This window comes from Triticum dicoccoides, chromosome 5A (assembly GCF_002162155.2).
Source record: "Triticum dicoccoides isolate Atlit2015 ecotype Zavitan chromosome 5A, WEW_v2.0, whole genome shotgun sequence".
Lineage (NCBI taxonomy): Eukaryota > Viridiplantae > Streptophyta > Magnoliopsida > Poales > Poaceae > Triticum > Triticum dicoccoides.
The window spans coordinates 616,911,654-616,921,110 of NC_041388.1; positions in this window are offsets into that span (position 1 = coordinate 616,911,654).

Below are 9,457 nucleotides of genomic sequence, written 5' to 3' on the forward strand. Positions count from 1 at the left end.
GCCGCCGCCGCCATAGCCGCGCCGCCCCGCGCCTAAGCCGCCGCCGCCGCCCTTAGCCGCCGCCGCCCGGAGCCCGCCTCCCGAGGTAGCCGCGCCTCTCTTTTCTTCCCCGGTCCGGTTTTTCCTAAAAGAACCGTTCCGTTTTCTCTCCATTTCTTTTCTTTTTCTTCCGGTTTTTGTTTTGGTTTTCTTCCGAAACCCTAGATCGATTTTCCGTTTCTTTTTCGGTTTCTTTTTCGAAAACCCTAGATCGGTTTTCTTTCTTCTTTCGGACCGTTCGTCTCAATGAACGTGATCATCGATTTTTCCTGGTTAACGACGCCCGTTCGTTTAACTGTTCGTCTCTTTCTTTTTGTCGGATTTATTCCGCGATCGCGATCTCAGATCCGATCTTCGTTCTAGTCTTTCTTCCCACTCGTTTATCGGAATCAGGTGATTCAAGCACCTGGAGTTTCGTTTTGAAACCGCCGTTCCGTCTAATCAACTTAAACAAGTTTTTGCCCCGGTAAAATTTGACCTAGTTTCAACTTGCTAGAACCGAGTTGTTTTCTTCCGCCGTTTGTTTTCCGTTGCTTTGTTCGGTTCGTTCTTTCTTTGCAACCGAAGTTCTTAAGTTGAACTTTCTGGTTCGTTCTCTTGTTCGAGTTTTACCTGTGCATTAGATGAGTTCTTATTGTGTGCTTGTTGTTTGTCTGCGATAGATCACCCGGATTGCGCCGCTTGTTACGTCGAAACCCTAGGTCTCGCGGATCATCAGCAAGGCAAGTAACACTTTGATCATACCTTTTCTACAACCTAGTTTTATTGCATTAGATCAATCCTCTCACATTGCATGATTAGGATCTAATTAAACTGTGGGATGGGAAGTAGATGAGGTAGTACCTATCACCTGTATTATTATGAAACCTTTGGGAGTTACTTCTACGTTTGCTTAATTATGCCATGCTATGCTAGTAGACGTGGATTGGGTGAGTGATATCCATGACAGATGTGAGTTGATAATTTTAATGGTTTATCTAAGGTGGCAACTTAAACACACATCTGGGTGGATTGAGGCACCTGATGTCTATCAGGACTTGCCTGTTTTATTTTGGACCACCACCCAGGCTCAAAAAGATCATAAGATCATTCATGCTAGTAACTTCCGTGTGCAGCCACATGCTACTATGGGCTCTGGCATAGTTGACTAAGTTGTGCGAACTCTTACGGGGTGGACTAGCAGATGTAGGGGTTGTAGGTGGTACGGTCTACCCCACATGTAAGGTGCTAGCGCTTCTGAAAGACTATGTCTCGGTCATCCATTTCTCAAACACCCTGTAGTGCGAGAAAACAAACGGAGGTGATCGAGTCATGTGGGGAAAAGTGCGCAAACCTCTGCAGAGTGTACAAACTAATCATGATTAGCCGTGTCCCCGGTTATGGACAACTTGAGTATCTAGTACTTGAATATCATGTGAATCTCATCATGTTACTTCTAATTAATGTTGCTGGGTTTTAATTACTTAATTGGGATCGGAATGCTGTCAACCATTCTCGATGTTCAACAACTACCATGATAGTTAAATAAATTTATTCCTTTGCAGTAGGGAAAAACTGGCTTTACGCAAAACTGTAACCATAGAGCTTTCCATCAGCCATATATGCATATAGTATAGTTGTTTCATTCCATTACTCTCTATGTGTTACATTGCCAGCATATTCCATGTGCTGACCCGTTTTCGGGCTGCAACTTTCATGTTGCAGACTTTTCAGACGACGAGTAAGGTGCTTTTAGGTCGTGGCCCTATACTCAATGATGCCGTTGGAGTTGATGGACCCATTTATCTTCCGAGTCTTCCGCTGTTAACGTTATTAGATGGCCTTAAGCCATATTTATTGTAATAAGTTCTCTTTGAGACAACGATGTAATAAGTGTGTGATTGCCACTCTGCTATAAATCCTTCGATGTACTGTGTGGTGTCAGCATTACTGATCCAGGGATGACACCTGAGCACAGAGCACTTGATCCATTAGGGTCGGGTCGCTACAAATTTTATGTGGCTGCTATGGGCAACTAGCGAGCACCGTTCTTACCTACACAAATCCACAACGGTGATAATCAAGTTGCCTTTTAACCCTCTATAAGGACCGCCTTCGTCAAATTAGATTCAACCAAAGTAGGAGAGATAGACACCCACTAGCCACCTTATGCAAAACAAGTTGCATGTCTGTCGGTGGAAGCGGTCCCTTGTGCGTGGACAAGTAAGGTTGGTACGGGCCGCTTCATCCCACAATACCACCGAATGCAAATAAGACAAGAGAGGTAAGAAATTTGACCATCAACGCCCACAACTATTTGTGTTATACTCGTGCATATGCATCTACGCATAGACCTAGCTCATGATGCCACCGATGGGGAACGAAGCATGAAAATGAAAAAAATTCCTATGAACACCCAAGATCTATGTAGGAGAAGCATAACAACGAGAGGGGAGAGTGTGTCTACGTACCCTCATAGACCGAAAGCGGAAGCGTATATAACACGGTTGATGTAGTTGTACTCTTCGCGATCCAATAACGATCCAACCGATCTAGTGCCGAACGGGCGTCACCTCCGAGTTTAGCACACGTGCGGCTCGATGACATCTCCTACTCCTTGCACTACAAAAAAAGACACATCCACGCCATTTTGGGTCGAACAATTTTTTTCGACATGCTTATGACACTTCTATGACGATAATTGTGACAAAAGCGCGTATCATCATAGATGTGGTGGGCTCCTAATTCTATGACAAAAAATCATGACAGAAAATGGGCTTTTCGTCCTGGGCGGGCCGAGGATGGACCTGCATGACATTATTTGGGCCGTCATTGACATAATAAATCATGGTAGAAGCGAGGACGAGGAAAATATCAGGGAGTTTCCGGTTACGGTGGGTGGTCGGGGCCGAGCGATGCACGGAGGTTTGCGCGTTTCTCTCGTACACTTGTGTGTGTGTGTGTGTGTGTGTGTGTGTGTGTGTGTGTGTGTGTGTGTGTGTGTGTGCGCGCGCGCGAGGCGTTGGGCTCTAACTGAACCCGAGCGAGGCTATCGCTTACTGAACCCGAGTGATTGCACTGGCTACGTTACTGAACCCGAGCGATCGATCCCTTGGCTGTTAACTGAACTTGAGTGATTCCTTCCATACTGCTGCTCACTGAAGCCGATCGAACCTGTTACCTCTTGATGAACAGTGATCATTGTTGGGGGTTGGATGAATAGTTCCCGGTGGGGGTTGGATGAAGAGGACCCCGTGGTAGTAGTAGTTCAGACACTTGACATTGTTACTCCTACCATGTTGCTGAATCCACCAGACCATGGCTGCACAAAGCAAATTACATTGTCATCGGGGTGTGCATGTTATCCTTTTACCTGCATCACTTCACCAGGATGGCAGATTCTCCCTTGACAAGGCTGGCAAGGCCGCTGAGGAGCCTCTCCCTTGCTTTGTGTACTCGATGAGCAACCTCAACAAGGTGCGACACGAGAAGGTCGTTGGCGGGCGGGTGCTCCAGCACGGGGCCTCCTGTCGGGCCCGTCTCTCCTCCTTGGCCCTCCGTATGAGGACCTTCATTGGCGTCATGTACGGCTTCCTCTCCCACTTCCTCTTGGGCTGGGGCACATCGGCGTAAGGGAACTCTTCTTCCTATGGCTCCCTACTGTCGTGCAGCCATCACGTCCACGCTCTAAGAGGACGCACATACCTCACCAACGGTTCAGCTCTCCCACGCATGACTCGTCGAGCCAAAAGCCCAGCCAGTGCCATTTCATCGAACACGTTGCCCTCAGCGCAGATGCAAGCAGAGCCAAAAGCCAGGTCGAAGCGAGGGAGCTATGGAAATCTGGAACGCGACGGCTCCTTGGAATATCAAGAGTGTCCTTTTCGGGTGCACCAACGGGGAGGGGCGCAGAGGTCCGGGCCATGAGGGGGACGGATGCCCATGCTCCAGATGAAAAGACAACGATTTGATGGGCATCGAACTCAACTGGCACGCGTACGACGACACACGAGAGTGGATGCTCGAGTTTCACCGGCGGGGCTCCTGCGGGTGGCGACAGGCGGACGCATGTGTTGTGTGGGGGTCCGACGAGCAATGTGGTGGTGCTGTAGTCCGGAGGGAAGCAGTCAGAATGAGGGTATTTCGGTCAATGCAATCCTTCCCCCGCCTCCATCATAGTCATATCCCGTAGTCTTACCCGAGAGTCCAGAAAAATATAGTCTCCTCCTCCTTTCCTCATGCTTTCGGATGCTGCTCCCAGGGACGACCCCGTGGCCGGATCAGCGCTGCCGCCGGCAACGGATCCACTTACTAAGAGCACTTCACTGCCCGGCAATAGCGCCGGAAAAGAGTTTTGATGACCCACAAGTATAGGGGATCAATCATAGTCCTTTAAATAAGCAAGAGTGTCAAACCCAATGAGGAGCAGAAGGAAATGACAAGCGGGTTTCAGCAAGGTAATTTCTGCAAGCACTGAAATTGTCGGTAATAGGTAGTTTGATAGCAAGATAATTTGTAACAAGTAACGAGTGGCAATATTAACAATAGGTGCAACAAGGTAGCCCAATCCTTTTTGTAGCAAAGGACAGGCCAAAACAATCTCTAATAGTAAGCAAAGCGTTCTTGAGGACACACGGGAATTTCATCTAGTCACTTTCATCATGTTGGTTTGATACGTGTTCGCTACTTTGATAATTTGATATGTGGGTGGACCTTTGCTTGGGTGCTGTTCTTAATTGAACAAGCCTCCCACTTATGATTAACCCCTCTCACAAGAATCCACAACTACAAAAGAGGAATTAAGATAAAATCTAACCATAGCATTAAACATATGGATCCAAATCAGCTCCTTACAAAATAGCGCATAAACTAGGGTTTAAGTTTCTATCACTCTAGCAACCCATCATCTAATAACTACTCCACAATGCATTCCCTTAGGCCCAAAGATGGTGAAGTGTCATCTAGTCGACGTTCACATAACACCACTAAGGGAATCACAACATACATATCATCAAAATATCAAACAAATATCAAATTCACATGATTACTTATGACGAGACTTCTCCCATGTCCTCAAGAACAAAAGTAACTAATCACAAAACATATCAATGCTCAAGATCAGAGGGGTATTGAATATCCTAGCAGATCTGAACATATAATCTTCCACCAAATAACCGGCTAGCATCAACTACAAGATGTAATCAACACTACTAGTCACCCACATGTACCAATCTGAGGTTGTGATACAAAGATTGAACACAAGATATGAACTAGGGTTTTGAGATGAGATGGTGTTGTTGAAGATGTAGATGAAGATTGGCCCTCCAACGATGAGAGGGTTGTTGGTGATGACGATAGCTTCGATTTCCCCCGATGGGAGGGAAGTATCCTCGGCGGAATCGCTCCGCCGGAGAGAAAAAGTGCTCCTACCCAGGTTCCGCCTCGAGACAGCGGCGCTCCGTCCCAAAAGTCCTCCCCTTATTTTTTTTCTAGGGTAAATGACATTACATACCAGAAGATGGTCGCCAGAACTAGGCCAGGGGGCCCACTACTCACCAGGGCGTGCCTGGGGGCGCCCTGGTGCCTAGTGGGCACCTGGGTGGCCTCCTCTAGTGTCTTCTTCCCCAATATTTTTAATATATTCCAAAATAAATCTCCGTAAGATTTCAGCTCATTTGGAGATGTGCAAAATAGGTATCTCTGACGTAGCTTTTTCAGGTCCAGAATTCCAGTTGCCGTTATTCTCCCTCTTTGTGTAAACCTTGCATATTATGAGAGAAAAGGCATTAGAATTACTCAACGAAGTGTTATAATGCATAAAAACACTATAAATAACAGTAGGAAAACATGATGCAAAATGGACGTATCAACTCCCCCCAAGCTTACACCTCGCTTGTCCTCAAGCGAAAGCCGATATCGAAAATCATGTCCACATGTTTAGAGAGAGAGAGAGGTGCCGATAAAAATAAAATACGGACATAGTAGCACCATGCTTATTATTATAACAACAATAAACTTTATCATAAGGCTTCTCATGAGCAAGTAAAAATTCATCACAACATTTGAAGTATAAAGCATAAAGTTTCTTGAAAACTAAAAAAACTATGTTCTCAATCAACTTTGCAATTGCAATTCATCGTATTTCCAGGAAGAGTCTCGTATCGGAGCCTTTTGGCAAGTCCACATACTCAACCATCATTTAGTCTTCTATGATTGCGAACACTCACAACATATATGTGGATCAAAAAGTTTCAGACAGACACATAGAAAGATAGGGGCTTATAGTTTCGCCTCCCAACTTATTCACCTCAAGGGTGGTGTCAACAATATTAACTCATGATCACTCATATCCAACTGGATATATGTGCCTAGATCTTTCCCCACCGCATGGTGCTTGCAAAATAGAAATAAAAAGGAATAGAGGAGAACACTTTCACTTTTGCATAAAAAGTAAATACATAAAGTAAAAAAGATAGGCCATTCGCAGAGGGAAGCAGAGGTTGTCATGCGCTTTTTGGTTTTGTATGTACAATCTCTTAATGCAAAAGAATGTCACATTATATTGCCCCTTATGATAGCAACCTTTATTATGCAGTCTATCGCTTTTATTACTTTGCCATCACAAGTCCATACAATGCTTATTTTTTCTTACACTAAAAGATCAAACATATTTAGAAGCATTTTTTCTTGCCTTATGCACCGATGGCAACTTACTTGAAGGATCTTACTCAATCCATAGGTAGGTATCGTGGACTCTCAAAACATGAATTTGGGTTTAAGGTTTTTGGATGCACAAATAGTATATCTACTTAGTGTGATTTTTAGCTAGCAAAGATATTGGGCAAGCACCACATGTTGGAGGATCTATGACAATATAACTTCTATGTGAATATGAACAAACATAAATCGTTACGTTGTCTTCCTTGTCCAACATCCCATAAGATATTTAATTGGGGCTCACAATCATAAAAGATGTCCAAGATGGTATATTTGCATGTGAATATTCTTTTCCCTTATTAATTGTTTCATGAATTGCGTCACTGACCAATGCTATGTTTGTCAACTTTCAGTAAATTTTACCACTTATACTTTTCCTTATGTGATGTCTTACCATAAGATTAGCATATGATCTTTTCCATTATTTTCTTTATTTTGATTGAAACAACAAAGTAAAGAACAAAAACTCAAACTAATCTTTATTATATAACTCTCAACTTGATTTAATCATATTGCTTGGTTTTATTCTGTCTCCATCATGTCATGTGGCAGGAGTCGGTCGATTGGTGGAGTAATAATAGTAGTTGCAGGTAGGAGTCGGTCTACTTGTGATGGACATGATGCCTATATACATGATCATTGCCACGAATATCGTCATAACTATGCGCTTTTCTATCAATTGCCCAATAGAAATCTCTCTACCCACCGTATGCTATGTTTCGAGAGAGAAGCCTCTAGTGAAAACTATGGCCCCAGGGTCTATTTAAATCATATTACAGAAACCTAAGTTACCTTGACGCAATTTTCTCTCTTTTATTTTACTTCTCAATTTATATATCTACCACTACCAGATTTGATCGTTGCAAGTAACGAATTCAAGGGGATTGACAACCCTCTTGCCTGCGTTGGGTGCACGTATTTGCTCTTGTGTGTGCAGGTGCTGTTTGACTAGGATTTGCATGGTTCGACTATTTGTTTCAATGACCTTGGTTCTCACGGAGGGAAATACTTATCAGCTACTATATTGCTTCACCCTTCCTCTTCTAGGAAAATCCCAATGCAGCTCACAAGTAGTAGCTGACACTGAGATGGCAAATTTTCTGGCATTCCAGTAGATGATACAGATAAGCAGGAGACGGGTGAATCTAGTTTGCCTGTAGATTCTCATAGAGATTCATGTGAAGATGTGGATGGACAGTTGATGGAAGATGATGTAGATGATGCACATGATGATGAGCTGGTAAATTTTCATGACAAAGAAAACCATGTTATTGAAGTGGGGAAGTTGTGGGCAAACATGGATGAGTTTAGGATGTGTTTCAGGACTTATGTAGTCAAACATGAGTTTGATGCCAAGACTAAGTGGACTAATAGAAAGAAGTTTTATGCGATTGTAGAGGTTTTGATGGAAGTGCCAAGCCCTGCAAGTGGTTACATATCTGCTAGACACCAGCCTGATGGAAGTACCATCAGGGTTAATCAAATCCCACATCTACATACTTGTATTACAAATCTTACGTGGCTCCAGGAGGGCGCGACACGAAACTCTGTTGTTTGTTGACACCATGGGACATGTTGGCATATCGATTTCCATGGTACAGACAACGGCGAAGAAAGTCTTGATTGCTTAGATCGTAGGATCGGTAAGGCAAAGGGGGCCTTGAAGGTGATGGAGTCAGCCAAGTGTTTCATAACTTTCAGTATCAGCGGTGTCAAGTGGAGGCGGCAACACTAGAGGATTTCATATTTGGTGGTGGTCCCCGGGCCTTCATTGGCTGTGCCTAGCAATTGCCTTGTTGAAGGTATTGTTTCGAGAGCTCGGTCCTTCTCCAGGGTGACAACCTATAATCTTGGATCGGGCAACGACGACGCTTGTGCACTGTTTCCTTCTTGAAGGCGTCGCTTTTGAAGACTTTTTATGTTTTCCGGGTGTTGTCTTTGGTGGTGGTTTGTGTGTTGCTGTTGAGAGGAGTTGATCATTATGATGAGACCTTTTCTTTTTTCTTTTCTTTTCGGACTGTGTGCATCCTGATTGTCTTTGTGACTTCTTATTTTTTTGGCTGAATATTGTGAGGCAAAAGCCTCATAGCCTTTTATTAAAACTCAAACACTAGGTGCTCCAAGTTTTTGACTTCTTGTTCATGCAGAGGCTAGGTGTAATTGCTATTTTCATGATATTAATATATTCCTATTTTAAAATAAATAAATAAATGATAGCCATCGAATCAGTCCAGCACCTATGTTTGTATCAGGCAAGCGAATCAATCCAACAGCTAAGCTAGCTTGCTTGCTATGTGCATATGGGACTACATGACAGTCAATCAAGGTGCATATGTCAGAGTACTTGTGTCTTGTCGGAAATGAAATCTTAAACCCCTGGATATCTCTCGCCGCTTCGTGCCCCGTCTGCCGCTTCTCCACTAACGTGCCCCGCTCGCTCTATGCCCGACCACTTCTCCTCAGTGGTGAGCTAGCACACGAATCGCACGTCGCAAGCTAGCGCATGGGAGCTTGACTCCGCATGCCGCACGAACCAAAACATCCCGAGATCCCTTGTTTTCGTCTGTCGCCCATGAATTGGGGTGTCTCTCGATGCGACATCGTCAATGTCAGTGGCGGAGCTACACCAGAATGCTTGGGGGTCGGAACACAAAATGTGAACATTTAAGTGGGCAAACTGCTAATTTTTCTTCCAACTAAGCCCTCTACTTACAAAATTGTC